This window comes from Pelobates fuscus, chromosome 3 (assembly GCF_036172605.1).
Source record: "Pelobates fuscus isolate aPelFus1 chromosome 3, aPelFus1.pri, whole genome shotgun sequence".
Taxonomy (NCBI): domain Eukaryota; kingdom Metazoa; phylum Chordata; class Amphibia; order Anura; family Pelobatidae; genus Pelobates; species Pelobates fuscus.
In genome coordinates, this window is record NC_086319.1 from 393,129,210 (window position 1) to 393,156,779 (window position 27,570).

The 27,570-nt window shown below is 38.9% G+C and overlaps 21 non-coding genes across 21 annotated transcripts; all 21 read left to right on the top strand.

Moving 5' to 3' along the window:
- The first annotated feature begins 68 nt into the window (after positions 1–68).
- TRNAT-AGU (transfer RNA threonine (anticodon AGU)) lies at positions 69–142 on the top strand. Its single transcript has one exon. It is a non-coding gene; the product is annotated as a tRNA-Thr (tRNA).
- A 1,295-nt stretch (positions 143–1,437) lies between these two features.
- Positions 1,438–1,511, top strand: TRNAT-AGU (transfer RNA threonine (anticodon AGU)). Its single transcript has one exon. It is a non-coding gene; the product is annotated as a tRNA-Thr (tRNA).
- Positions 1,512–2,806: 1,295 nt separating this feature from the next.
- On the top strand, positions 2,807–2,880 carry TRNAT-AGU (transfer RNA threonine (anticodon AGU)). Its single transcript has one exon. It is a non-coding gene; the product is annotated as a tRNA-Thr (tRNA).
- A 1,295-nt stretch (positions 2,881–4,175) lies between these two features.
- Positions 4,176–4,249, top strand: TRNAT-AGU (transfer RNA threonine (anticodon AGU)). Its single transcript has one exon. It is a non-coding gene; the product is annotated as a tRNA-Thr (tRNA).
- Positions 4,250–5,373: 1,124 nt separating this feature from the next.
- On the top strand, positions 5,374–5,447 carry TRNAT-AGU (transfer RNA threonine (anticodon AGU)). The gene has a single exon. It is a non-coding gene; the product is annotated as a tRNA-Thr (tRNA).
- Positions 5,448–6,742: 1,295 nt separating this feature from the next.
- TRNAT-AGU (transfer RNA threonine (anticodon AGU)) lies at positions 6,743–6,816 on the top strand. Its single transcript has one exon. It is a non-coding gene; the product is annotated as a tRNA-Thr (tRNA).
- A 1,295-nt stretch (positions 6,817–8,111) lies between these two features.
- TRNAT-AGU (transfer RNA threonine (anticodon AGU)) lies at positions 8,112–8,185 on the top strand. Its single transcript has one exon. It is a non-coding gene; the product is annotated as a tRNA-Thr (tRNA).
- A 1,296-nt stretch (positions 8,186–9,481) lies between these two features.
- TRNAT-AGU (transfer RNA threonine (anticodon AGU)) lies at positions 9,482–9,555 on the top strand. Its single transcript has one exon. It is a non-coding gene; the product is annotated as a tRNA-Thr (tRNA).
- Positions 9,556–10,850: 1,295 nt separating this feature from the next.
- TRNAT-AGU (transfer RNA threonine (anticodon AGU)) lies at positions 10,851–10,924 on the top strand. Its single transcript has one exon. It is a non-coding gene; the product is annotated as a tRNA-Thr (tRNA).
- A 1,295-nt stretch (positions 10,925–12,219) lies between these two features.
- Positions 12,220–12,293, top strand: TRNAT-AGU (transfer RNA threonine (anticodon AGU)). Its single transcript has one exon. It is a non-coding gene; the product is annotated as a tRNA-Thr (tRNA).
- A 1,295-nt stretch (positions 12,294–13,588) lies between these two features.
- Positions 13,589–13,662, top strand: TRNAT-AGU (transfer RNA threonine (anticodon AGU)). The gene has a single exon. It is a non-coding gene; the product is annotated as a tRNA-Thr (tRNA).
- Positions 13,663–14,957: 1,295 nt separating this feature from the next.
- On the top strand, positions 14,958–15,031 carry TRNAT-AGU (transfer RNA threonine (anticodon AGU)). Its single transcript has one exon. It is a non-coding gene; the product is annotated as a tRNA-Thr (tRNA).
- Positions 15,032–16,237: 1,206 nt separating this feature from the next.
- On the top strand, positions 16,238–16,311 carry TRNAT-AGU (transfer RNA threonine (anticodon AGU)). Its single transcript has one exon. It is a non-coding gene; the product is annotated as a tRNA-Thr (tRNA).
- A 1,295-nt stretch (positions 16,312–17,606) lies between these two features.
- Positions 17,607–17,680, top strand: TRNAT-AGU (transfer RNA threonine (anticodon AGU)). Its single transcript has one exon. It is a non-coding gene; the product is annotated as a tRNA-Thr (tRNA).
- A 1,502-nt stretch (positions 17,681–19,182) lies between these two features.
- Positions 19,183–19,256, top strand: TRNAT-AGU (transfer RNA threonine (anticodon AGU)). Its single transcript has one exon. It is a non-coding gene; the product is annotated as a tRNA-Thr (tRNA).
- A 1,295-nt stretch (positions 19,257–20,551) lies between these two features.
- TRNAT-AGU (transfer RNA threonine (anticodon AGU)) lies at positions 20,552–20,625 on the top strand. The gene has a single exon. It is a non-coding gene; the product is annotated as a tRNA-Thr (tRNA).
- Positions 20,626–21,920: 1,295 nt separating this feature from the next.
- Positions 21,921–21,994, top strand: TRNAT-AGU (transfer RNA threonine (anticodon AGU)). Its single transcript has one exon. It is a non-coding gene; the product is annotated as a tRNA-Thr (tRNA).
- A 1,295-nt stretch (positions 21,995–23,289) lies between these two features.
- Positions 23,290–23,363, top strand: TRNAT-AGU (transfer RNA threonine (anticodon AGU)). The gene has a single exon. It is a non-coding gene; the product is annotated as a tRNA-Thr (tRNA).
- A 1,295-nt stretch (positions 23,364–24,658) lies between these two features.
- TRNAT-AGU (transfer RNA threonine (anticodon AGU)) lies at positions 24,659–24,732 on the top strand. Its single transcript has one exon. It is a non-coding gene; the product is annotated as a tRNA-Thr (tRNA).
- Positions 24,733–26,027: 1,295 nt separating this feature from the next.
- On the top strand, positions 26,028–26,101 carry TRNAT-AGU (transfer RNA threonine (anticodon AGU)). The gene has a single exon. It is a non-coding gene; the product is annotated as a tRNA-Thr (tRNA).
- A 1,295-nt stretch (positions 26,102–27,396) lies between these two features.
- On the top strand, positions 27,397–27,470 carry TRNAT-AGU (transfer RNA threonine (anticodon AGU)). The gene has a single exon. It is a non-coding gene; the product is annotated as a tRNA-Thr (tRNA).
- The last annotated feature ends 100 nt before the right edge of the window (positions 27,471–27,570 follow it).

The following is a 27,570-nucleotide window of genomic DNA, read 5'->3' on the forward strand; positions in this document are numbered from 1 at the left end:
TGGATAGAGAAAGGTCCAATCTGCCATTATTTGGAAAACGTAAAACAAGGCATGAGCCAGTATGTTGTGGTGCTGTGGCTTAGTTGGTTAAAGCGCCTGTCTAGTAAACAGGAGATCCTGAGTTCGAATCTCAGCAGTGCCTATTTTAGCTCTAGAATTGGAAAACTATCTTATGTGCCTCATCATTATTGCACCGAATCTACATCTCTTGCGTTATGGCACATAAATAACACAAGAACAACCACTATATATTAAATATATGTTGACTGAAAATTCATCAACCTAAAATTTGTATTTGCTTCTCTGGCAGTTTAAAAAGGAGATACTATATGTGTCTATCTTATTTACTTCACAGGGTCATTCTCAGTTTATTTGATCCCCTAGAATGTTTGATTAAACCTTCTTTTTTTTTCTTGTGAAAGCAAGGCCTTTTTCCCATCAACTTTCTCAAAGGGTTTTCCAAAGAAGACTTCTTCCAGGAGACATATAGCACAGAGACGTGCTTTGGAAGCATAATCTGTGCCCCCGGATTACAACTATAAGGCTCTACGTGAAGCAAGTGAGAAAGCCATCCCGTTGGCAACCATCTTTTTAATATCCAGCAAAGATTCCAAGAATTATTCAGCTGCTAATCTGATTTTGGCCATTAAGTAACAGTTCTCTTTTAAAACCTTTCTAAATATTTCCAAGCACATTCTCAATCTATTATTTGAAAGTCCTGAATACTCTCTCTCAATATGCTGGGACCTGTGATGGCAGCTGTGGACAAGACGGAGGCATGGGGAAGAAAGGCAATGGCCATCAATAAAAGTAACCAAAACCCAGACCCAAACACAGAACGCAGAGTTTGGTGAATTAGCTGCACAACTCAAGGCAGAGAAGGTGGTTTCCTATAGTACAATTTGTCCTGCAGAGGCAGCATTTAGCATTCTTTGTATACCCATGCTAGACATGGATAGTGGTCAGAAAAGAAAGTTCACTTTGGTAAAATTATCATGACTGAGGGAATTGAGTGAGGAAAGGAGAATAGAGTGGAGTATGAAAGGAGGGGGATCTTTTAGAGCTATAGTTATCCTCTATCAATTAATCAATCAGTCAAGTTCCAATCTTGTGCCACTGGGACAAAGTTAATCTTCAAAACTGATACTGCCACGGTCAGTGTGGAAATGTAGTTTATTACCTTCATAGCTGCGGGCAATATTTGAATGTTTGTTGACAACTGAGATGTATTTGCTATAAAGATGGATTGATGTCAATTAATCCTCCAATGATGTATCTCTTGGATAGAGAAAGGTCCAATCTGCCACCATTTGGAAAACGTAAAACAAGGATGGATTGATGTCAATTAATCCTCCAATGATGTATCTCTTGGATAGAGAAAGGTCCAATCTGCCATTATTTGGAAAACGTAAAACAAGGCATGAGCCAGTATGTTGTGGTGCTGTGGCTTAGTTGGTTAAAGCGCCTGTCTAGTAAACAGGAGATCCTGAGTTCGAATCTCAGCAGTGCCTATTTTAGCTCTAGAATTGGAAAACTATCTTATGTGCCTCATCATTATTGCACCGAATCTACATCTCTTGCGTTATGGCACATAAATCACACAAGAACAACCACTATATATTAAATATATGTTGACTGAAAATTCATCAACCTAAAATTTGTATTTGCTTCTCTGGCAGTTTAAAAAGGAGATACTATATGTGTCTATCTTATTTACTTCACAGGGTCATTCTCAGTTTATTTGATCCCCTAGAATGTTTGATTAAACCTTCTTTTTTTTTCTTGTGAAAGCAAGGCCTTTTTCCCATCAACTTTCTCAAAGGGTTTTCCAAAGAAGACTTCTTCCAGGAGACATATAGCACAGAGACGTGCTTTGGAAGCATAATCTGTGCCCCCGGATTACAACTATAAGGCTCTACGTGAAGCAAGTGAGAAAGCCATCCCGTTGGCAACCATCTTTTTAATATCCAGCAAAGATTCCAAGAATTATTCAGCTGCTAATCTGATTTTGGCCATTAAGTAACAGTTCTCTTTTAAAACCTTTCTAAATATTTCCAAGCACATTCTCAATCTATTATTTGAAAGTCCTGAATACTCTCTCTCAATATGCTGGGACCTGTGATGGCAGCTGTGGACAAGACGGAGGCATGGGGAAGAAAGGCAATGGCCATCCATAAAAGTAACCAAAACCCAGACCCAAACACAGAACGCAGAGTTTGGTGAATTAGCTGCACAACTCAAGGCGGAGAAGGTGGTTTCCTATAGTACAATGTGTCCTGCAGAGGCAGCATTTAGCATTCTTTGTATACCCATGCTAGACATGGATAGTGGTCAGAAAAGAAAGTTCACTTTGGTAAAATTATCATGACTGAGGGAATTGAGTGAGGAAAGGAGAATAGAGTGGAGTATGAAAGGAGGGGGATCTTTTAGAGCTATAGTTATCCTCTATCAATTAATCAATCAGTCAAGTTCCAATCTTGTGCCACTGGGACAAAGTTAATCTTCAAAACTGATACTGCCACGGCCAGTGTGGAAATGTAGTTCATTACCTTCATAGCAGCGGGCAATATTTGAATGTTTGTTGACAACTGAGATGTATTTGCTATAAAGATGGATTGATGTCAATTAATCCTCCAATGATGTATCTCTTGGATAGAGAAAGGTCCAATCTGCCACCATTTGGAAAACGTAAAACAAGGATGGATTGATGTCAATTAATCCTCCAATGATGTATCTCTTGGATAGAGAAAGGTCCAATCTGCCATAATTTGGAAAACGTAAAACAAGGCATGAGCCAGCATGTTGTGGTGCTGTGGCTTAGTTGGTTAAAGCGCCTGTCTAGTAAACAGGAGATCCTGAGTTCGAATCTCAGCAGTGCCTATTTTAGCTCTAGAATTGGAAAACTATCTTATGTGCCTCATTATTATTGCACCGAATCTACATCTCTTGCGTTATGGCACATAAATCACACAAGAACAACCACTATATATTAAATATATGTTGACTGAAAATTCATCAACCTAAAATTTGTATTTGCTTCTCTGGCAGTTTAAAAAGGAGATACTATATGTGTCTATCTTATTTACTTCACAGGGTCATTCTCAGTTTATTTGATCCCCTAGAATGTTTGATTAAACCTTCTTTTTTTTTCTTGTGAAAGCAAGGCCTTTTTCCCATCAACTTTCTCAAAGGGTTTTCCAAAGAAGACTTCTTCCAGGAGACATATAGCACAGAGACGTGCTTTGGAAGCATAATCTGTGCCCCCGGATTACAACTATAAGGCTCTACGTGAAGCAAGTGAGAAAGCCATCCCGTTGGCAACCATCTTTTTAATATCCAGCAAAGATTCCAAGAATTATTCAGCTGCTAATCTGATTTTGGCCATTAAGTAACAGTTCTCTTTTAAAACCTTTCTAAATATTTCCAAGCACATTCTCAATCTATTATTTGAAAGTCCTGAATACTCTCTCTCAATATGCTGGGACCTGTGATGGCAGCTGTGGACAAGACGAAGGCATGGGGAAGAAAGGCAATGGCCATCCATAAAAGTAACCAAAACCCAGACCCAAACACAGAACGCAGAGTTTGGTGAATTAGCTGCACAACTCAAGGCGGAGAAGGTGGTTTCCTATAGTACAATGTGTCCTGCAGAGGCAGCATTTAGCATTCTTTGTATACCCATGCTAGACATGGATAGTGGTCAGAAAAGAAAGTTCACTTTGGTAAAATTATCATGACTGAGGGAATTGAGTGAGGAAAGGAGAATAGAGTGGAGTATGAAAGGAGGGGGATCTTTTAGAGCTATAGTTATCCTCTATCAATTAATCAATCAGTCAAGTTCCAATCTTGTGCCACTGGGACAAAGTTAATCTTCAAAACTGATACTGCCACGGCCAGTGTGGAAATGTAGTTCATTACCTTCATAGCAGTGGGCAATATTTGAATGTTTGTTGACAACTGAGATGTATTTGCTATAAAGATGGATTGATGTCAATTAATCCTCCAATGATGTATCTCTTGGATAGAGAAAGGTCCAATCTGCCACCATTTGGAAAACGTAAAACAAGGATGGATTGATGTCAATTAATCCTCCAATGATGTATCTCTTGGATAGAGAAAGGTCCAATCTGCCATAATTTGGAAAACGTAAAACAAGGCATGAGCCAGCATGTTGTGGTGCTGTGGCTTAGTTGGTTAAAGCGCCTGTCTAGTAAACAGGAGATCCTGAGTTCGAATCTCAGCAGTGCCTATTTTAGCTCTAGAATTGGAAAACTATCTTATGTGCCTCATCATTATTGCACCGAATCTACATCTCTTGCGTTATGGCACATAAATCACACAAGAACAACCACTATATATTAAATATATGTTGACTGAAAATTCATCAACCTAAAATTTGTATTTGCTTCTCTGGCAGTTTAAAAAGGAGATACTATATGTGTCTATCTTATTTACTTCACAGGGTCATTCTCAGTTTATTTGATCCCCTAGAATGTTTGATTAAACCTTCTTTTTTTTTCTTGTGAAAGCAAGGCCTTTTTCCCATCAACTTTCTCAAAGGGTTTTCCAAAGAAGACTTCTTCCAGGAGACATATAGCACAGAGACGTGCTTTGGAAGCATAATCTGTGCCCCCGGATTACAACTATAAGGCTCTACGTGAAGCAAGTGAGAAAGCCATCCCGTTGGCAACCATCTTTTTAATATCCAGCAAAGATTCCAAGAATTATTCAGCTGCTAATCTGATTTTGGCCATTAAGTAACAGTTCTCTTTTAAAACCTTTCTAAATATTTCCAAGCACATTCTCAATCTATTATTTGAAAGTCCTGAATACTCTCTCTCAATATGCTGGGACCTGTGATGGCAGCTGTGGACAAGACGGAGGCATGGGGAAGAAAGGCAATGGCCATCAATAAAAGTAACCAAAACCCAGACCCAAACACAGAACGCAGAGTTTGGTGAATTAGCTGCACAACTCAAGGCAGAGAAGGTGGTTTCCTATAGTACAATTTGTCCTGCAGAGGCAGCATTTAGCATTCTTTGTATACCCATGCTAGACATGGATAGTGGTCAGAAAAGAAAGTTCACTTTGGTAAAATTATCATGACTAAGGGCATGGGGAAGAAAGGCAATGGCCATCCATAAAAGTAACCAAACTGAGATGTATTTGCTATAAAGATGGATTGATGTCAATTAATCCTCCAATGATGTATCTCTTGGATAGAGAAAGGTCCAATCTGCCACCATTTGGAAAACGTAAAACAAGGATGGATTGATGTCAATTAATCCTCCAATGATGTATCTCTTGGATAGAGAAAGGTCCAATCTGCCATTATTTGGAAAACGTAAAACAAGGCATGAGCCAGTATGTTGTGGTGCTGTGGCTTAGTTGGTTAAAGCGCCTGTCTAGTAAACAGGAGATCCTGAGTTCGAATCTCAGCAGTGCCTATTTTAGCTCTAGAATTGGAAAACTATCTTATGTGCCTCATCATTATTGCACCGAATCTACATCTCTTGCGTTATGGCACATAAATAACACAAGAACAACCACTATATATTAAATATATGTTGACTGAAAATTCATCAACCTAAAATTTGTATTTGCTTCTCTGGCAGTTTAAAAAGGAGATACTATATGTGTCTATCTTATTTACTTCACAGGGTCATTCTCAGTTTATTTGATCCCCTAGAATGTTTGATTAAACCTTCTTTTTTTTTCTTGTGAAAGCAAGGCCTTTTTCCCATCAACTTTCTCAAAGGGTTTTCCAAAGAAGACTTCTTCCAGGAGACATATAGCACAGAGACGTGCTTTGGAAGCATAATCTGTGCCCCCGGATTACAACTATAAGGCTCTACGTGAAGCAAGTGAGAAAGCCATCCCGTTGGCAACCATCTTTTTAATATCCAGCAAAGATTCCAAGAATTATTCAGCTGCTAATCTGATTTTGGCCATTAAGTAACAGTTCTCTTTTAAAACCTTTCTAAATATTTCCAAGCACATTCTCAATCTATTATTTGAAAGTCCTGAATACTCTCTCTCAATATGCTGGGACCTGTGATGGCAGCTGTGGACAAGACGGAGGCATGGGGAAGAAAGGCAATGGCCATCAATAAAAGTAACCAAAACCCAGACCCAAACACAGAACGCAGAGTTTGGTGAATTAGCTGCACAACTCAAGGCAGAGAAGGTGGTTTCCTATAGTACAATTTGTCCTGCAGAGGCAGCATTTAGCATTCTTTGTATACCCATGCTAGACATGGATAGTGGTCAGAAAAGAAAGTTCACTTTGGTAAAATTATCATGACTGAGGGAATTGAGTGAGGAAAGGAGAATAGAGTGGAGTATGAAAGGAGGGGGATCTTTTAGAGCTATAGTTATCCTCTATCAATTAATCAATCAGTCAAGTTCCAATCTTGTGCCACTGGGACAAAGTTAATCTTCAAAACTGATACTGCCACGGTCAGTGTGGAAATGTAGTTTATTACCTTCATAGCTGCGGGCAATATTTGAATGTTTGTTGACAACTGAGATGTATTTGCTATAAAGATGGATTGATGTCAATTAATCCTCCAATGATGTATCTCTTGGATAGAGAAAGGTCCAATCTGCCACCATTTGGAAAACGTAAAACAAGGATGGATTGATGTCAATTAATCCTCCAATGATGTATCTCTTGGATAGAGAAAGGTCCAATCTGCCATTATTTGGAAAACGTAAAACAAGGCATGAGCCAGTATGTTGTGGTGCTGTGGCTTAGTTGGTTAAAGCGCCTGTCTAGTAAACAGGAGATCCTGAGTTCGAATCTCAGCAGTGCCTATTTTAGCTCTAGAATTGGAAAACTATCTTATGTGCCTCATCATTATTGCACCGAATCTACATCTCTTGCGTTATGGCACATAAATCACACAAGAACAACCACTATATATTAAATATATGTTGACTGAAAATTCATCAACCTAAAATTTGTATTTGCTTCTCTGGCAGTTTAAAAAGGAGATACTATATGTGTCTATCTTATTTACTTCACAGGGTCATTCTCAGTTTATTTGATCCCCTAGAATGTTTGATTAAACCTTCTTTTTTTTTCTTGTGAAAGCAAGGCCTTTTTCCCATCAACTTTCTCAAAGGGTTTTCCAAAGAAGACTTCTTCCAGGAGACATATAGCACAGAGACGTGCTTTGGAAGCATAATCTGTGCCCCCGGATTACAACTATAAGGCTCTACGTGAAGCAAGTGAGAAAGCCATCCCGTTGGCAACCATCTTTTTAATATCCAGCAAAGATTCCAAGAATTATTCAGCTGCTAATCTGATTTTGGCCATTAAGTAACAGTTCTCTTTTAAAACCTTTCTAAATATTTCCAAGCACATTCTCAATCTATTATTTGAAAGTCCTGAATACTCTCTCTCAATATGCTGGGACCTGTGATGGCAGCTGTGGACAAGACGAAGGCATGGGGAAGAAAGGCAATGGCCATCCATAAAAGTAACCAAAACCCAGACCCAAACACAGAACGCAGAGTTTGGTGAATTAGCTGCACAACTCAAGGCGGAGAAGGTGGTTTCCTATAGTACAATGTGTCCTGCAGAGGCAGCATTTAGCATTCTTTGTATACCCATGCTAGACATGGATAGTGGTCAGAAAAGAAAGTTCACTTTGGTAAAATTATCATGACTGAGGGAATTGAGTGAGGAAAGGAGAATAGAGTGGAGTATGAAAGGAGGGGGATCTTTTAGAGCTATAATAATCCTCTATCAATTAATCAATCAGTCAAGTTCCAATCTTGTGCCACTGGGACAAAGTTAATCTTCAAAACTGATACTGCCACGGTCAGTGTGGAAATGTAGTTTATTACCTTCATAGCTGCGGGCAATATTTGAATGTTTGTTGACAACTGAGATGTATTTGCTATAAAGATGGATTGATGTCAATTAATCCTCCAATGATGTATCTCTTGGATAGAGAAAGGTCCAATCTGCCACCATTTGGAAAACGTAAAACAAGGATGGATTGATGTCAATTAATCCTCCAATGATGTATCTCTTGGATAGAGAAAGGTCCAATCTGCCACCATTTGGAAAACGTAAAACAGGGCATGCGCCAGTATGTTGTGGTGCTGTGGCTTAGTTGGTTAAAGCGCCTGTCTAGTAAACAGGAGATCCTGAGTTCGAATCTCAGCAGTGCCTATTTTAGCTCTAGAATTGGAAAACTATCTTATGTGCCTCATCATTATTGCACCGAATCTACATCTCTTGCGTTATGGCACATAAATTACACAAGAACAACCACTATATATTAAATATATGTTGACTGAAAATTCATCAACCTAAAATTTGTATTTGCTTCTCTGGCAGTTTAAAAAGGAGATACTATATGTGTCTATCTTATTTACTTCACAGGGTCATTCTCAGTTTATTTGATCCCCTAGAATGTTTGATTAAACCTTCTTTTTTTTTTCTTGTGAAAGCAAGGCCTTTTTCCCATCAACTTTCTCAAAGGGTTTTCCAAAGAAGACTTCTTCCAGGAGACATATAGCACAGAGACGTGCTTTGGAAGCATAATCTGTGCCCCCGGATTACAACTATAAGGCTCTACGTGAAGCAAGTGAGAAAGCCATCCCGTTGGCAACCATCTTTTTAATATCCAGCAAAGATTCCAAGAATTATTCAGCTGCTAATCTGATTTTGGCCATTAAGTAACAGTTCTCTTTTAAAACCTTTCTAAATATTTCCAAGCACATTCTCAATCTATTATTTGAAAGTCCTGAATACTCTCTCTCAATATGCTGGGACCTGTGATGGCAGCTGTGGACAATACGGAGGCATGGGGAAGAAAGGCAATGGCCATCCATAAAAGTAACCAAAACCCAGACCCAAACACAGAACGCAGAGTTTGGTGAATTAGCTGCACAACTCAAGGCGGAGAAGGTGGTTTCCTATAGTACAATGTGTCCTGCAGAGGCAGCATTTAGCATTCTTTGTATACCCATGCTAGACATGGATAGTGGTCAGAAAAGAAAGTTCACTTTGGTAAAATTATCATGACTGAGGGAATTGAGTGAGGAAAGGAGAATAGAGTGGAGTATGAAAGGAGGGGGATCTTTTAGAGCTATAGTTATCCTCTATCAATTAATCAATCAGTCAAGTTCCAATCTTGTGCCACTGGGACAAAGTTAATCTTCAAAACTGATACTGCCACGGTCAGTGTGGAAATGTAGTTTATTACCTTCATAGCTGCGGGCAATATTTGAATGTTTGTTGACTACTGAGATGTATTTGCTATAAAGATGGATTGATGTCAATTAATCCTCCAATGATGTATCTCTTGGATAGAGAAAGGTCCAATCTGCCACCATTTGGAAAACGTAAAACAAGGATGGATTGATGTCAATTAATCCTCCAATGATGTATCTCTTGGATAGAGAAAGGTCCAATCTGCCATTATTTGGAAAACGTAAAACAAGGCATGAGCCAGTATGTTGTGGTGCTGTGGCTTAGTTGGTTAAAGCGCCTGTCTAGTAAACAGGAGATCCTGAGTTCGAATCTCAGCAGTGCCTATTTTAGCTCTAGAATTGGAAAACTATCTTATGTGCCTCATCATTATTGCACCGAATCTACATCTCTTGCGTTATGGCACATAAATCACACAAGAACAACCACTATATATTAAATATATGTTGACTGAAAATTCATCAACCTAAAATTTGTATTTGCTTCTCTGGCAGTTTAAAAAGGAGATACTATATGTGTCTATCTTATTTACTTCACAGGGTCATTCTCAGTTTATTTGATCCCCTAGAATGTTTGATTAAACCTTCTTTTTTTTTCTTGTGAAAGCAAGGCCTTTTTCCCATCAACTTTCTCAAAGGGTTTTCCAAAGAAGACTTCTTCCAGGAGACATATAGCACAGAGACGTGCTTTGGAAGCATAATCTGTGCCCCCGGATTACAACTATAAGGCTCTACGTGAAGCAAGTGAGAAAGCCATCCCGTTGGCAACCATCTTTTTAATATCCAGCAAAGATTCCAAGAATTATTCAGCTGCTAATCTGATTTTGGCCATTAAGTAACAGTTCTCTTTTAAAACCTTTCTAAATATTTCCAAGCACATTCTCAATCTATTATTTGAAAGTCCTGAATACTCTCTCTCAATATGCTGGGACCTGTGATGGCAGCTGTGGACAAGACGGAGGCATGGGGAAGAAAGGCAATGGCCATCCATAAAAGTAACCAAAACCCAGACCCAAACACAGAACGCAGAGTTTGGTGAATTAGCTGCACAACTCAAGGCGGAGAAGGTGGTTTCCTATAGTACAATTTGTCCTGCAGAGGCAGCATTTAGCATTCTTTGTATACCCATGCTAGACATGGATAGTGGTCAGAAAAGAAAGTTCACTTTGGTAAAATTATCATGACTGAGGGAATTGAGTGAGGAAAGGAGAATAGAGTGGAGTATGAAAGGAGGGGGATCTTTTAGAGCTATAGTTATCCTCTATCAATTAATCAATCAGTCAAGTTCCAATCTTGTGCCACTGGGACAAAGTTAATCTTCAAAACTGATACTGCCACGGTCAGTGTGGAAATGTAGTTTATTACCTTCATAGCTGCGGGCAATATTTGAATGTTTGTTGACAACTGAGATGTATTTGCTATAAAGATGGATTGATGTCAATTAATCCTCCAATGATGTATCTCTTGGATAGAGAAAGGTCCAATCTGCCACCATTTGGAAAACGTAAAACAAGGATGGATTGATGTCAATTAATCCTCCAATGATGTATCTCTTGGATAGAGAAAGGTCCAATCTGCCATTATTTGGAAAACGTAAAACAAGGCATGAGCCAGTATGTTGTGGTGCTGTGGCTTAGTTGGTTAAAGCGCCTGTCTAGTAAACAGGAGATCCTGAGTTCGAATCTCAGCAGTGCCTATTTTAGCTCTAGAATTGGAAAACTATCTTATGTGCCTCATCATTATTGCACCGAATCTACATCTCTTGCGTTATGGCACATAAATCACACAAGAACAACCACTATATATTAAATATATGTTGACTGAAAATTCATCAACCTAAAATTTGTATTTGCTTCTCTGGCAGTTTAAAAAGGAGATACTATATGTGTCTATCTTATTTACTTCACAGGGTCATTCTCAGTTTATTTGATCCCCTAGAATGTTTGATTAAACCTTCTTTTTTTTTCTTGTGAAAGCAAGGCCTTTTTCCCATCAACTTTCTCAAAGGGTTTTCCAAAGAAGACTTCTTCCAGGAGACATATAGCACAGAGACGTGCTTTGGAAGCATAATCTGTGCCCCCGGATTACAACTATAAGGCTCTACGTGAAGCAAGTGAGAAAGCCATCCCGTTGGCAACCATCTTTTTAATATCCAGCAAAGATTCCAAGAATTATTCAGCTGCTAATCTGATTTTGGCCATTAAGTAACAGTTCTCTTTTAAAACCTTTCTAAATATTTCCAAGCACATTCTCAATCTATTATTTGAAAGTCCTGAATACTCTCTCTCAATATGCTGGGACCTGTGATGGCAGCTGTGGACAAGACGAAGGCATGGGGAAGAAAGGCAATGGCCATCCATAAAAGTAACCAAAACCCAGACCCAAACACAGAACGCAGAGTTTGGTGAATTAGCTGCACAACTCAAGGCGGAGAAGGTGGTTTCCTATAGTACAATGTGTCCTGCAGAGGCAGCATTTAGCATTCTTTGTATACCCATGCTAGACATGGATAGTGGTCAGAAAAGAAAGTTCACTTTGGTAAAATTATCATGACTGAGGGAATTGAGTGAGGAAAGGAGAATAGAGTGGAGTATGAAAGGAGGGGGATCTTTTAGAGCTATAATAATCCTCTATCAATTAATCAATCAGTCAAGTTCCAATCTTGTGCCACTGGGACAAAGTTAATCTTCAAAACTGATACTGCCACGGTCAGTGTGGAAATGTAGTTTATTACCTTCATAGCTGCGGGCAATATTTGAATGTTTGTTGACAACTGAGATGTATTTGCTATAAAGATGGATTGATGTCAATTAATCCTCCAATGATGTATCTCTTGGATAGAGAAAGGTCCAATCTGCCACCATTTGGAAAACGTAAAACAAGGATGGATTGATGTCAATTAATCCTCCAATGATGTATCTCTTGGATAGAGAAAGGTCCAATCTGCCATTATTTGGAAAACGTAAAACAAGGCATGAGCCAGTATGTTGTGGTGCTGTGGCTTAGTTGGTTAAAGCGCCTGTCTAGTAAACAGGAGATCCTGAGTTCGAATCTCAGCAGTGCCTATTTTAGCTCTAGAATTGGAAAACTATCTTATGTGCCTCATCATTATTGCACCGAATCTACATCTCTTGCGTTATGGCACATAAATCACACAAGAACAACCACTATATATTAAATATATGTTGACTGAAAATTCATCAACCTAAAATTTGTATTTGCTTCTCTGGCAGTTTAAAAAGGAGATACTATATGTGTCTATCTTATTTACTTCACAGGGTCATTCTCAGTTTATTTGATATCCTAGAATGTTTGATTAAACCTTCTTTTTTTTTCTTGTGAAAGCAAGGCCTTTTTCCCATCAACTTTCTCAAAGGGTTTTCCAAAGAAGACTTCTTCCAGGAGACATATAGCACAGAGACGTGCTTTGGAAGCATAATCTGTGCCCCCGGATTACAACTATAAGGCTCTACGTGAAGCAAGTGAGAAAGCCATCCCGTTGGCAACCATCTTTTTAATATCCAGCAAAGATTCCAAGAATTATTCAGCTGCTAATCTGATTTTGGCCATTAAGTAACAGTTCTCTTTTAAAACCTTTCTAAATATTTCCAAGCACATTCTCAATCTATTATTTGAAAGTCCTGAATACTCTCTCTCAATATGCTGGGACCTGTGATGGCAGCTGTGGACAAGACGGAGGCATGGGGAAGAAAGGCAATGGCCATCCATAAAAGTAACCAAAACCCAGACCCAAACACAGAACGCAGAGTTTGGTGAATTAGCTGCACAACTCAAGGCGGAGAAGGTGGTTTCCTATAGTACAATTTGTCCTGCAGAGGCAGCATTTAGCATTCTTTGTATACCCATGCTAGACATGGATAGTGGTCAGAAAAGAAAGTTCACTTTGGTAAAATTATCATGACTGAGGGAATTGAGTGAGGAAAGGAGAATAGAGTGGAGTATGAAAGGAGGGGGATCTTTTAGAGCTATAGTTATCCTCTATCAATTAATCAATCAGTCAAGTTCCAATCTTGTGCCACTGGGACAAAGTTAATCTTCAAAACTGATACTGCCACGGTCAGTGTGGAAATGTAGTTTATTACCTTCATAGCTGCGGGCAATATTTGAATGTTTGTTGACAACTGAGATGTATTTGCTATAAAGATGGATTGATGTCAATTAATCCTCCAATGATGTATCTCTTGGATAGAGAAAGGTCCAATCTGCCACCATTTGGAAAACGTAAAACAAGGATGGATTGATGTCAATTAATCCTCCAATGATGTATCTCTTGGATAGAGAAAGGTCCAATCTGCCATTATTTGGAAAACGTAAAACAAGGCATGAGCCAGTATGTTGTGGTGCTGTGGCTTAGTTGGTTAAAGCGCCTGTCTAGTAAACAGGAGATCCTGAGTTCGAATCTCAGCAGTGCCTATTTTAGCTCTAGAATTGGAAAACTATCTTATGTGCCTCATCATTATTGCACCGAATCTACATCTCTTGCGTTATGGCACATAAATCACACAAGAACAACCACTATATATTAAATATATGTTGACTGAAAATTCATCAACCTAAAATTTGTATTTGCTTCTCTGGCAGTTTAAAAAGGAGATACTATATGTGTCTATCTTATTTACTTCACAGGGTCATTCTCAGTTTATTTGATCCCCTAGAATGTTTGATTAAACCTTCTTTTTTTTTCTTGTGAAAGCAAGGCCTTTTTCCCATCAACTTTCTCAAAGGGTTTTCCAAAGAAGACTTCTTCCAGGAGACATATAGCACAGAGACGTGCTTTGGAAGCATAATCTGTGCCCCCGGATTACAACTATAAGGCTCTACGTGAAGCAAGTGAGAAAGCCATCCCGTTGGCAACCATCTTTTTAATATCCAGCAAAGATTCCAAGAATTATTCAGCTGCTAATCTGATTTTGGCCATTAAGTAACAGTTCTCTTTTAAAACCTTTCTAAATATTTCCAAGCACATTCTCAATCTATTATTTGAAAGTCCTGAATACTCTCTCTCAATATGCTGGGACCTGTGATGGCAGCTGTGGACAAGACGAAGGCATGGGGAAGAAAGGCAATGGCCATCCATAAAAGTAACCAAAACCCAGACCCAAACACAGAACGCAGAGTTTGGTGAATTAGCTGCACAACTCAAGGCGGAGAAGGTGGTTTCCTATAGTACAATGTGTCCTGCAGAGGCAGCATTTAGCATTCTTTGTATACCCATGCTAGACATGGATAGTGGTCAGAAAAGAAAGTTCACTTTGGTAAAATTATCATGACTGAGGGAATTGAGTGAGGAAAGGAGAATAGAGTGGAGTATGAAAGGAGGGGGATCTTTTAGAGCTATAATAATCCTCTATCAATTAATCAATCAGTCAAGTTCCAATCTTGTGCCACTGGGACAAAGTTAATCTTCAAAACTGATACTGCCACGGTCAGTGTGGAAATGTAGTTTATTACCTTCATAGCTGCGGGCAATATTTGAATGTTTGTTGACAACTGAGATGTATTTGCTATAAAGATGGATTGATGTCAATTAATCCTCCAATGATGTATCTCTTGGATAGAGAAAGGTCCAATCTGCCACCATTTGGAAAACGTAAAACAAGGATGGATTGATGTCAATTAATCCTCCAATGATGTATCTCTTGGATAGAGAAAGGTCCAATCTGCCATTATTTGGAAAACGTAAAACAAGGCATGAGCCAGTATGTTGTGGTGCTGTGGCTTAGTTGGTTAAAGCGCCTGTCTAGTAAACAGGAGATCCTGAGTTCGAATCTCAGCAGTGCCTATTTTAGCTCTAGAATTGGAAAACTATCTTATGTGCCTCATCATTATTGCACCGAATCTACATCTCTTGCGTTATGGCACATAAATCACACAAGAACAACCACTATATATTAAATATATGTTGACTGAAAATTCATCAACCTAAAATTTGTATTTGCTTCTCTGGCAGTTTAAAAAGGAGATACTATATGTGTCTATCTTATTTACTTCACAGGGTCATTCTCAGTTTATTTGATCCCCTAGAATGTTTGATTAAACCTTCTTTTTTTTTCTTGTGAAAGCAAGGCCTTTTTCCCATCAACTTTCTCAAAGGGTTTTCCAAAGAAGACTTCTTCCAGGAGACATATAGCACAGAGACGTGCTTTGGAAGCATAATCTGTGCCCCCGGATTACAACTATAAGGCTCTACGTGAAGCAAGTGAGAAAGCCATCCCGTTGGCAACCATCTTTTTAATATCCAGCAAAGATTCCAAGAATTATTCAGCTGCTAATCTGATTTTGGCCATTAAGTAACAGTTCTCTTTTAAAACCTTTCTAAATATTTCCAAGCACATTCTCAATCTATTATTTGAAAGTCCTGAATACTCTCTCTCAATATGCTGGGACCTGTGATGGCAGCTGTGGACAAGACGGAGGCATGGGGAAGAAAGGCAATGGCCATCCATAAAAGTAACCAAAACCCAGACCCAAACACAGAACGCAGAGTTTGGTGAATTAGCTGCACAACTCAAGGCGGAGAAGGTGGTTTCCTATAGTACAATTTGTCCTGCAGAGGCAGCATTTAGCATTCTTTGTATACCCATGCTAGACATGGATAGTGGTCAGAAAAGAAAGTTCACTTTGGTAAAATTATCATGACTGAGGGAATTGAGTGAGGAAAGGAGAATAGAGTGGAGTATGAAAGGAGGGGGATCTTTTAGAGCTATAGTTATCCTCTATCAATTAATCAATCAGTCAAGTTCCAATCTTGTGCCACTGGGACAAAGTTAATCTTCAAAACTGATACTGCCACGGTCAGTGTGGAAATGTAGTTTATTACCTTCATAGCTGCGGGCAATATTTGAATGTTTGTTGACAACTGAGATGTATTTGCTATAAAGATGGATTGATGTCAATTAATCCTCCAATGATGTATCTCTTGGATAGAGAAAGGTCCAATCTGCCATTATTTGGAAAACGTAAAACAAGGCATGAGCGAGTATGTTGTGGTGCTGTGGCTTAGTTGGTTAAAGCGCCTGTCTAGTAAACAGGAGATCCTGAGTTCGAATCTCAGCAGTGCCTATTTTAGCTCTAGAATTGGAAAACTATCTTATGTGCCTCATCATTATTGCACCGAATCTACATCTCTTGCGTTATGGCACATAAATCACACAAGAACAACCACTATATATTAAATATATGTTGACTGAAAATTCATCAACCTAAAATTTGTATTTGCTTCTCTGGCAGTTTAAAAAGGAGATACTATATGTGTCTATCTTATTTACTTCACAGGGTCATTCTCAGTTTATTTGATCCCCTAGAATGTTTGATTAAACCTTCTTTTTTTTTCTTGTGAAAGCAAGGCCTTTTTCCCATCAACTTTCTCAAAGGGTTTTCCAAAGAAGACTTCTTCCAGGAGACATATAGCACAGAGACGTGCTTTGGAAGCATAATCTGTGCCCCCGGATTACAACTATAAGGCTCTACGTGAAGCAAGTGAGAAAGCCATCCCGTTGGCAACCATCTTTTTAATATCCAGCAAAGATTCCAAGAATTATTCAGCTGCTAATCTGATTTTGGCCATTAAGTAACAGTTCTCTTTTAAAACCTTTCTAAATATTTCCAAGCACATTCTCAATCTATTATTTGAAAGTCCTGAATACTCTCTCTCAATATGCTGGGACCTGTGATGGCAGCTGTGGACAAGACGAAGGCATGGGGAAGAAAGGCAATGGCCATCCATAAAAGTAACCAAAACCCAGACCCAAACACAGAACGCAGAGTTTGGTGAATTAGCTGCACAACTCAAGGCGGAGAAGGTGGTTTCCTATAGTACAATGTGTCCTGCAGAGGCAGCATTTAGCATTCTTTGTATACCCATGCTAGACATGGATAGTGGTCAGAAAAGAAAGTTCACTTTGGTAAAATTATCATGACTGAGGGAATTGAGTGAGGAAAGGAGAATAGAGTGGAGTATGAAAGGAGGGGGATCTTTTAGAGCTATAATAATCCTCTATCAATTAATCAATCAGTCAAGTTCCAATCTTGTGCCACTGGGACAAAGTTAATCTTCAAAACTGATACTGCCACGGTCAGTGTGGAAATGTAGTTTATTACCTTCATAGCTGCGGGCAATATTTGAATGTTTGTTGACAACTGAGATGTATTTGCTATAAAGATGGATTGATGTCAATTAATCCTCCAATGATGTATCTCTTGGATAGAGAAAGGTCCAATCTGCCACCATTTGGAAAACGTAAAACAAGGATGGATTGATGTCAATTAATCCTCCAATGATGTATCTCTTGGATAGAGAAAGGTCCAATCTGCCATTATTTGGAAAACGTAAAACAAGGCATGAGCCAGTATGTTGTGGTGCTGTGGCTTAGTTGGTTAAAGCGCCTGTCTAGTAAACAGGAGATCCTGAGTTCGAATCTCAGCAGTGCCTATTTTAGCTCTAGAATTGGAAAACTATCTTATGTGCCTCATCATTATTGCACCGAATCTACATCTCTTGCGTTATGGCACATAAATCACACAAGAACAACCACTATATATTAAATATATGTTGACTGAAAATTCATCAACCTAAAATTTGTATTTGCTTCTCTGGCAGTTTAAAAAGGAGATACTATATGTGTCTATCTTATTTACTTCACAGGGTCATTCTCAGTTTATTTGATCCCCTAGAATGTTTGATTAAACCTTCTTTTTTTTTCTTGTGAAAGCAAGGCCTTTTTCCCATCAACTTTCTCAAAGGGTTTTCCAAAGAAGACTTCTTCCAGGAGACATATAGCACAGAGACGTGCTTTGGAAGCATAATCTGTGCCCCCGGATTACAACTATAAGGCTCTACGTGAAGCAAGTGAGAAAGCCATCCCGTTGGCAACCATCTTTTTAATATCCAGCAAAGATTCCAAGAATTATTCAGCTGCTAATCTGATTTTGGCCATTAAGTAACAGTTCTCTTTTAAAACCTTTCTAAATATTTCCAAGCACATTCTCAATCTATTATTTGAAAGTCCTGAATACTCTCTCTCAATATGCTGGGACCTGTGATGGCAGCTGTGGACAAGACGGAGGCATGGGGAAGAAAGGCAATGGCCATCCATAAAAGTAACCAAAACCCAGACCCAAACACAGAACGCAGAGTTTGGTGAATTAGCTGCACAACTCAAGGCGGAGAAGGTGGTTTCCTATAGTACAATGTGTCCTGCAGAGGCAGCATTTAGCATTCTTTGTATACCCATGCTAGACATGGATAGTGGTCAGAAAAGAAAGTTCACTTTGGTAAAATTATCATGACTGAGGGAATTGAGTGAGGAAAGGAGAATAGAGTGGAGTATGAAAGGAGGGGGATCTTTTAGAGCTATAGTTATCCTCTATCAATTAATCAATCAGTCAAGTTCCAATCTTGTGCCACTGGGACAAAGTTAATCTTCAAAACTGATACTGCCACGGTCAGTGTGGAAATGTAGTTTATTACCTTCATAGCTGCGGGCAATATTTGAATGTTTGTTGACAACTGAGATGTATAGAATAGAGTGGAGTATGAAAGGAGGGGGATCTTTTAGAGCTATAATAATCCTCTATCAATTAATCAATCAGTCAAGTTCCAATCTTGTGCCACTGGGACAAAGTTAATCTTCAAAACTGATACTGCCACGGTCAGTGTGGAAATGTAGTTTATTACCTTCATAGCTGCGGGCAATATTTGAATGTTTGTTGACAACTGATATGTATTTGCTATAAAGATGGATTGATGTCAATTAATCCTCCAATGATGTATCTCTTGGATAGAGAAAGGTCCAATCTGCCACCATTTGGAAAACGTAAAACAAGGATGGATTGATGTCAATTAATCCTCCAATGATGTATCTCTTGGATAGAGAAAGGTCCAATCTGCCATTATTTGGAAAACGTAAAACAAGGCATGAGCCAGTATGTTGTGGTGCTGTGGCTTAGTTGGTTAAAGCGCCTGTCTAGTAAACAGGAGATCCTGAGTTCGAATCTCAGCAGTGCCTATTTTAGCTCTAGAATTGGAAAACTATCTTATGTGCCTCATCATTATTGCACCGAATCAACATCTCTTGCGTTATGGCACATAAATCACACAAGAACAACCACTATATATTAAATATATGTTGACTGAAAATTCATCAACCTAAAATTTGTATTTGCTTCTCTGGCAGTTTAAAAAGGAGATACTATATGTGTCTATCTTATTTACTTCACAGGGTCATTCTCAGTTTATTTGATCCCCTAGAATGTTTGATTAAACCTTCTTTTTTTTTCTTGTGAAAGCAAGGCCTTTTTCCCATCAACTTTCTCAAAGGGTTTTCCAAAGAAGACTTCTTCCAGGAGACATATAGCACAGAGACGTGCTTTGGAAGCATAATCTGTGCCCCCGGATTACAACTATAAGGCTCTACGTGAAGCAAGTGAGAAAGCCATCCCGTTGGCAACCATCTTTTTAATATCCAGCAAAGATTCCAAGAATTATTCAGCTGCTAATCTGATTTTGGCCATTAAGTAACAGTTCTCTTTTAAAACCTTTCTAAATATTTCCAAGCACATTCTCAATCTATTATTTGAAAGTCCTGAATACTCTCTCTCAATATGCTGGGACCTGTGATGGCAGCTGTGGACAAGACGGAGGCATGGGGAAGAAAGGCAATGGCCATCCATAAAAGTAACCAAAACCCAGACCCAAACACAGAACGCAGAGTTTGGTGAATTAGCTGCACAACTCAAGGCGGAGAAGGTGGTTTCCTATAGTACAATTTGTCCTGCAGAGGCAGCATTTAGCATTCTTTGTATACCCATGCTAGACATGGATAGTGGTCAGAAAAGAAAGTTCACTTTGGTAAAATTATCATGACTGAGGGAATTGAGTGAGGAAAGGAGAATAGAGTGGAGTATGAAAGGAGGGGGATCTTTTAGAGCTATAGTTATCCTCTATCAATTAATCAATCAGTCAAGTTCCAATCTTGTGCCACTGGGACAAAGTTAATCTTCAAAACTGATACTGCCACGGTCAGTGTGGAAATGTAGTTTATTACCTTCATAGCTGCGGGCAATATTTGAATGTTTGTTGACAACTGAGATGTATTTGCTATAAAGATGGATTGATGTCAATTAATCCTCCAATGATGTATCTCTTGGATAGAGAAAGGTCCAATCTGCCACCATTTGGAAAACGTAAAACAAGGATGGATTGATGTCAATTAATCCTCCAATGATGTATCTCTTGGATAGAGAAAGGTCCAATCTGCCATTATTTGGAAAACGTAAAACAAGGCATGAGCCAGTATGTTGTGGTGCTGTGGCTTAGTTGGTTAAAGCGCCTGTCTAGTAAACAGGAGATCCTGAGTTCGAATCTCAGCAGTGCCTATTTTAGCTCTAGAATTGGAAAACTATCTTATGTGCCTCATCATTATTGCACCGAATCTACATCTCTTGCGTTATGGCACATAAATCACACAAGAACAACCACTATATATTAAATATATGTTGACTGAAAATTCATCAACCTAAAATTTGTATTTGCTTCTCTGGCAGTTTAAAAAGGAGATACTATATGTGTCTATCTTATTTACTTCACAGGGTCATTCTCAGTTTATTTGATCCCCTAGAATGTTTGATTAAACCTTCTTTTTTTTTCTTGTGAAAGCAAGGCCTTTTTCCCATCAACTTTCTCAAAGGGTTTTCCAAAGAAGACTTCTTCCAGGAGACATATAGCACAGAGACGTGCTTTGGAAGCATAATCTGTGCCCCCGGATTACAACTATAAGGCTCTACGTGAAGCAAGTGAGAAAGCCATCCCGTTGGCAACCATCTTTTTAATATCCAGCAAAGATTCCAAGAATTATTCAGCTGCTAATCTGATTTTGGCCATTAAGTAACAGTTCTCTTTTAAAACCTTTCTAAATATTTCCAAGCACATTCTCAATCTATTATTTGAAAGTCCTGAATACTCTCTCTCAATATGCTGGGACCTGTGATGGCAGCTGTGGACAAGACGGAGGCATGGGGAAGAAAGGCAATGGCCATCCATAAAAGTAACCAAAACCCAGACCCAAACACAGAACGCAGAGTTTGGTGAATTAGCTGCACAACTCAAGGCGGAGAAGGTGGTTTCCTATAGTACAATGTGTCCTGCAGAGGCAGCATTTAGCATTCTTTGTATACCCATGCTAGACATGGATAGTGGTCAGAAAAGAAAGTTCACTTTGGTAAAATTATCATGACTGAGGGAATTGAGTGAGGAAAGGAGAATAGAGTGGAGTATGAAAGGAGGGGGATCTTTTAGAGCTATAGTTATCCTCTATCAATTAATCAATCAGTCAAGTTCCAATCTTGTGCCACTGGGACAAAGTTAATCTTCAAAACTGATACTGCCACGGTCAGTGTGGAAATGTAGTTTATTACCTTCATAGCTGCGGGCAATATTTGAATGTTTGTTGACAACTGAGATGTATTTGCTATAAAGATGGATTGATGTCAATTAATCCTCCAATGATGTATCTCTTGGATAGAGAAAGGTCCAATCTGCCACCATTTGGAAAACGTAAAACAAGGATGGATTGATGTCAATTAATCCTCCAATGATGTATCTCTTGGATAGAGAAAGGTCCAATCTGCCATTATTTGGAAAACGTAAAACAAGGCATGAGCCAGTATGTTGTGGTGCTGTGGCTTAGTTGGTTAAAGCGCCTGTCTAGTAAACAGGAGATCCTGAGTTCGAATCTCAGCAGTGCCTATTTTAGCTCTAGAATTGGAAAACTATCTTATGTGCCTCATCATTATTGCACCGAATCAACATCTCTTGCGTTATGGCACATAAATCACACAAGAACAACCACTATATATTAAATATATGTTGACTGAAAATTCATCAACCTAAAATTTGTATTTGCTTCTCTGGCAGTTTAAAAAGGAGATACTATATGTGTCTATCTTATTTACTTCACAGGGTCATTCTCAGTTTATTTGATCCCCTAGAATGTTTGATTAAAACTTCTTTTTTTTTCTTGTGAAAGCAAGGCCTTTTTCCCATCAACTTTCTCAAAGGGTTTTCCAAAGAAGACTTCTTCCAGGAGACATATAGCACAGAGACGTGCTTTGGAAGCATAATCTGTGCCCCCGGATTACAACTATAAGGCTCTACGTGAAGCAAGTGAGAAAGCCATCCCGTTGGCAACCATCTTTTTAATATCCAGCAAAGATTCCAAGAATTATTCAGCTGCTAATCTGATTTTGGCCATTAAGTAACAGTTCTCTTTTAAAACCTTTCTAAATATTTCCAAGCACATTCTCAATCTATTATTTGAAAGTCCTGAATACTCTCTCTCAATATGCTGGGACCTGTGATGGCAGCTGTGGACAAGACGGAGGCATGGGGAAGAAAGGCAATGGCCATCCATAAAAGTAACCAAAACCCAGACCCAAACACAGAACGCAGAGTTTGGTGAATTAGCTGCACAACTCAAGGCGGAGAAGGTGGTTTCCTATAGTACAATGTGTCCTGCAGAGGCAGCATTTAGCATTCTTTGTATACCCATGCTAGACATGGATAGTGGTCAGAAAAGAAAGTTCACTTTGGTAAAATTATCATGACTGAGGGAATTGAGTGAGGAAAGGAGAATAGAGTGGAGTATGAAAGGAGGGGGATCTTTTAGAGCTATAGTTATCCTCTATCAATTAATCAATCAGTCAAGTTCCAATCTTGTGCCACTGGGACAAAGTTAATCTTCAAAACTGATACTGCCACGGTCAGTGTGGAAATGTAGTTTATTACCTTCATAGCTGCGGGCAATATTTGAATGTTTGTTGACAACTGAGATGTATTTGCTATAAAGATGGATTGATGTCAATTAATCCTCCAATGATGTATCTCTTGGATAGAGAAAGGTCCAATCTGCCACCATTTGGAAAACGTAAAACAAGGATGGATTGATGTCAATTAATCCTCCAATGATGTATCTCTTGGATAGAGAAAGGTCCAATCTGCCATTATTTGGAAAACGTAAAACAAGGCATGAGCCAGTATGTTGTGGTGCTGTGGCTTAGTTGGTTAAAGCGCCTGTCTAGTAAACAGGAGATCCTGAGTTCGAATCTCAGCAGTGCCTATTTTAGCTCTAGAATTGGAAAACTATCTTATGTGCCTCATCATTATTGCACCGAATCTACATCTCTTGCGTTATGGCACATAAATCACACAAGAACAACCACTATATATTAAATATATGTTGACTGAAAATTCATCAACCTAAAATTTGTATTTGCTTCTCTGGCAGTTTAAAAAGGAGATACTATATGTGTCTATCTTATTTACTTCACAGGGTCATTCTCAGTTTATTTGATCCCCTAGAATGTTTGATTAAACCTTCTTTTTTTTTCTTGTGAAAGCAAGGCCTTTTTCCCATCAACTTTCTCAAAGGGTTTTCCAAAGAAGACTTCTTCCAGGAGACATATAGCACAGAGACGTGCTTTGGAAGCATAATCTGTGCCCCCGGATTACAACTATAAGGCTCTACGTGAAGCAAGTGAGAAAGCCATCCCGTTGGCAACCATCTTTTTAATATCCAGCAAAGATTCCAAGAATTATTCAGCTGCTAATCTGATTTTGGCCATTAAGTAACAGTTCTCTTTTAAAACCTTTCTAAATATTTCCAAGCACATTCTCAATCTATTATTTGAAAGTCCTGAATACTCTCTCTCAATATGCTGGGACCTGTGATGGCAGCTGTGGACAAGACGGAGGCATGGGGAAGAAAGGCAATGGCCATCCATAAAAGTAACCAAAACCCAGACCCAAACACAGAACGCAGAGTTTGGTGAATTAGCTGCACAACTCAAGGCGGAGAAGGTGGTTTCCTATAGTACAATGTGTCCTGCAGAGGCAGCATTTAGCATTCTTTGTATACCCATGCTAGACATGGATAGTGGTCAGAAAAGAAAGTTCACTTTGGTAAAATTATCATGACTGAGGGAATTGAGTGAGGAAAGGAGAATAGAGTGGAGTATGAAAGGAGGGGGATCTTTTAGAGCTATAGTTATCCTCTATCAATTAATCAATCAGTCAAGTTCCAATCTTGTGCCACTGGGACAAAGTTAATCTTCAAAACTGATACTGCCACGGTCAGTGTGGAAATGTAGTTTATTACCTTCATAGCTGCGGGCAATATTTGAATGTTTGTTGACAACTGAGATGTATTTGCTATAAAGATGGATTGATGTCAATTAATCCTCCAATGATGTATCTCTTGGATAGAGAAAGGTCCAATCTGCCACCATTTGGAAAACGTAAAACAAGGATGGATTGATGTCAATTAATCCTCCAATGATGTATCTCTTGGATAGAGAAAGGTCCAATCTGCCATTATTTGGAAAACGTAAAACAAGGCATGAGCCAGTATGTTGTGGTGCTGTGGCTTAGTTGGTTAAAGCGCCTGTCTAGTAAACAGGAGATCCTGAGTTCGAATCTCAGCAGTGCCTATTTTAGCTCTAGAATTGGAAAACTATCTTATGTGCCTCATCATTATTGCACCGAATCTACATCTCTTGCGTTATGGCACATAAATCACACAAGAACAACCACTATATATTAAATATATGTTGACTGAAAATTCATCAACCTAAAATTTGTATTTGCTTCTCTGGCAGTTTAAAAAGGAGATACTATATGTGTCTATCTTATTTACTTCACAGGGTCATTCTCAGTTTATTTGATCCCCTAGAATGTTTGATTAAACCTTCTTTTTTTTTCTTGTGAAAGCAAGGCCTTTTTCCCATCAACTTTCTCAAAGGGTTTTCCAAAGAAGACTTCTTCCAGGAGACATATAGCACAGAGACGTGCTTTGGAAGCATAATCTGTGCCCCCGGATTACAACTATAAGGCTCTACGTGAAGCAAGTGAGAAAGCCATCCCGTTGGCAACCATCTTTTTAATATCCAGCAAAGATTCCAAGAATTATTCAGCTGCTAATCTGATTTTGGCCATTAAGTAACAGTTCTCTTTTAAAACCTTTCTAAATATTTCCAAGCACATTCTCAATCTATTATTTGAAAGTCCTGAATACTCTCTCTCAATATGCTGGGACCTGTGATGGCAGCTGTGGACAAGACGGAGGCATGGGGAAGAAAGGCAATGGCCATCCATAAAAGTAACCAAAACCCAGACCCAAACACAGAACGCAGAGTTTGGTGAATTAGCTGCACAACTCAAGGCGGAGAAGGTGGTTTCCTATAGTACAATGTGTCCTGCAGAGGCAGCATTTAGCATTCTTTGTATACCCATGCTAGACATGGATAGTGGTCAGAAAAGAAAGTTCACTTTGGTAAAATTATCATGACTGAGGGAATTGAGTGAGGAAAGGAGAATAGAGTGGAGTATGAAAGGAGGGGGATCTTTTAGAGCTATAGTTATCCTCTATCAATTAATCAATCAGTCAAGTTCCAATCTTGTGCCACTGGGACAAAGTTAATCTTCAAAACTGATACTGCCACGGTCAGTGTGGAAATGTAGTTTATTACCTTCATAGCTGCGGGCAATATTTGAATGTTTGTTGACAACTGAGATGTATTTGCTATAAAGATGGATTGATGTCAATTAATCCTCCAATGATGTATCTCTTGGATAGAGAAAGGTCCAATCTGCCACCATTTGGAAAACGTAAAACAAGGATGGATTGATGTCAATTAATCCTCCAATGATGTATCTCTTGGATAGAGAAAGGTCCAATCTGCCATTATTTGGAAAACGTAAAACAAGGCATGAGCCAGTATGTTGTGGTGCTGTGGCTTAGTTGGTTAAAGCGCCTGTCTAGTAAACAGGAGATCCTGAGTTCGAATCTCAGCAGTGCCTATTTTAGCTCTAGAATTGGAAAACTATCTTATGTGCCTCATCATTATTGCACCGAATCAACATCTCTTGCGTTATGGCACATAAATCACACAAGAACAACCACTATATATTAAATATATGTTGACTGAAAATTCATCAACCTAAAATTTGTATTTGCTTCTCTGGCAGTTTAAAAAGGAGATACTATATGTGTCTATCTTATTTACTTCACAGGGTCATTCTCAGTTTATTTGATCCCCTAGAATGTTTGATTAAAACTTCTTTTTTTTTCTTGTGAAAGCAAGGCCTTTTTCCCATCAACTTTCTCAAAGGGTTTTCCAAAGAAGACTTCTTCCAGGAGACATATAGCACAGAGACGTGCTTTGGAAGCATAATCTGTGCCCCCGGATTACAACTATAAGGCTCTACGTGAAGCAAGTGAGAAAGCCATCCCGTTGGCAACCATCTTTTTAATATCCAGCAAAGATTCCAAGAATTATTCAGCTGCTAATCTGATTTTGGCCATTAAGTAACAGTTCTCTTTTAAAACCTTTCTAAATATTTCCAAGCACATTCTCAATCTATTATTTGAAAGTCCTGAATACTCTCTCTCAATATGCTGGGACCTGTGATGGCAGCTGTGGACAAGACGGAGGCATGGGGAAGAAAGGCAATGGCCATCCATAAAAGTAACCAAAACCCAGACCCAAACACAGAACGCAGAGTTTGGTGAATTAGCTGCACAACTCAAGGCGGAGAAGGTGGTTTCCTATAGTACAATGTGTCCTGCAGAGGCAGCATTTAGCATTCTTTGTATACCCATGCTAGACATGGATAGTGGTCAGAAAAGAAAGTTCACTTTGGTAAAATTATCATGACTGAGGGAATTGAGTGAGGAAAGGAGAATAGAGTGGAGTATGAAAGGAGGGGGATCTTTTAGAGCTATAGTTATCCTCTATCAATTAATCAATCAGTCAAGTTCCAATCTTGTGCCACTGGGACAAAGTTAATCTTCAAAACTGATACTGCCACGGTCAGTGTGGAAATGTAGTTTATTACCTTCATAGCTGCGGGCAATATTTGAATGTTTGTTGACAACTGAGATGTATTTGCTATAAAGATGGATTGATGTCAATTAATCCTCCAATGATGTATCTCTTGGATAGAGAAAGGTCCAATCTGCCACCATTTGGAAAACGTAAAACAAGGATGGATTGATGTCAATTAATCCTCCAATGATGTATCTCTTGGATAGAGAAAGGTCCAATCTGCCATTATTTGGAAAACGTAAAACAAGGCATGAGCCAGTATGTTGTGGTGCTGTGGCTTAGTTGGTTAAAGCGCCTGTCTAGTAAACAGGAGATCCTGAGTTCGAATCTCAGCAGTGCCTATTTTAGCTCTAGAATTGGAAAACTATCTTATGTGCCTCATCATTATTGCACCGAATCTACATCTCTTGCGTTATGGCACATAAATCACACAAGAACAAC